The sequence below is a fragment of the Vulpes vulpes genome, chromosome 1 (genome assembly GCF_048418805.1).
Source record: "Vulpes vulpes isolate BD-2025 chromosome 1, VulVul3, whole genome shotgun sequence".
Taxonomy (NCBI): Eukaryota; Metazoa; Chordata; class Mammalia; order Carnivora; family Canidae; genus Vulpes; species Vulpes vulpes.
Genome location: NC_132780.1, coordinates 75,717,486 through 75,719,007, shown reverse-complemented (window position 1 = coordinate 75,719,007; position 1,522 = coordinate 75,717,486). Strand labels below are relative to the sequence as shown.

General features: G+C 30.6%; 1 non-coding gene across 1 annotated transcript; it reads left to right on the top strand.

The window, feature by feature from the left end:
* Positions 1-484: 484 nt before the first annotated feature.
* LOC112935160 (U6 spliceosomal RNA) lies at positions 485-586 on the top strand. The gene has a single exon (XR_003238127.1). It is a non-coding gene; the product is annotated as a U6 spliceosomal RNA (small nuclear RNA).
* The last annotated feature ends 936 nt before the right edge of the window (positions 587-1,522 follow it).

Here is a 1,522-nt window from a genome sequence, read left to right as displayed (position 1 = left end):
AAAGAAACACAAACTAAGCCTAAAGTTTGCAGAAGAAAAGAAATAATAAAGATTAGAGCAGAAACAAATTAGAAACCAGAAAGACAATAGAAAAGATCAACAAAACTAAGAATTGTTTCCTTAAAGAGATAAACAAAATTGACAAACTTTTAGCTAGGCTAAATATGAAAAAAGAGAGATGACTTAAATTAATAAAATTATAAATAAAAGAGGAGACATTTCAACTGATACCACAGAAATATAATGAATCAGAAAACTACTATAAACAAATATATGCAAATAAAATAACTTATAAGAAATGGATAATTCCTAGAAACATACCAAGACTGAATCAAATAGAGGATAGATGGATGGATAGATAGATAGATAGATAGATGATAGATAGATAGATAGATATTGGTATATATAGTCATATATGTACTACATATATAATATTAGTAACTAATGAACAATCTGAAAGAGAAATTAAGAAAGCAATCCCATTGTGCTCGCTTCAGCAGCACATATACTAAAATTGGAATGATACAGAGAAGATTAGCATGGCTCCTGCGCAAGGATGACACACAAAGAAAGCAATCCCATTTACAATAGTAGCAAAGACAATAAAATATTCAGGAATAAATCTAACCAAAGGGGTGAAAGATCTATACATTGAGAACTATAATACATTGATCAAAGAAATTAAAGAAGACATAAATAAAGAGAAAGATATCTCATGTTCTTGAATTGAAAGAATTAATATTGTGGAAATTCCATGCTATCCAAAACGATCTGCAGATTCAATGCAGTCCTAGCAAACTTCCAAAGGCATTTTTCACAGGAATGGAAAAACTATCCTAAAATTGGTATGGAACCACAAAAGTCCCCAAATAGTCAAAGTAATCTTGAGAAAGAAGCACAAAGCCAGAGACATCACATTTCCTGATTTCAAACTATATTACAGAACTACAGTAATCACAACAAAATGGTACTGGCATAAAATAGGTACATAGACACATGGAACATAATACAGAACCCCAAAATAAACCCATGCATATAAAGTCCGCTAATTTTCGGCAAGGTCATCAAGAACACACAAAGGGAAAAGGATAGTCTCTTAAGGAAATAGTGTTGGAAAAACTGGGTATCTGTATGCAAAAGAATGAAAGTGAACCCATATTTTATATCATATATAAAAAATTAACTCAAAATAGATTAAAGACTTAAATGTAATACCTGATACCACAAAACTCCTAGAAGAAAACACAGGAAAAAAGCTCCTTGATATTGGGCTTGGTAATGATTTATTGGACAAGAGACAAAAAGCAAAGGCAACAAAAGCAAAAATATACAAGTGAAACTGTATCAAACTAAAGAGTTTCTGTACAAGAAAAAAAATGAGCAATAAATTGAAAAGGCAACCTACAGAATGGGAGAAAACATTTGCAAGTCACTTATCCTATAATAGGTTAATATACAAAGTAAACAAAGAACTACCACTCTATAACAAAAAAATCCAATTTAAGAATAGGCGAAGGATCTA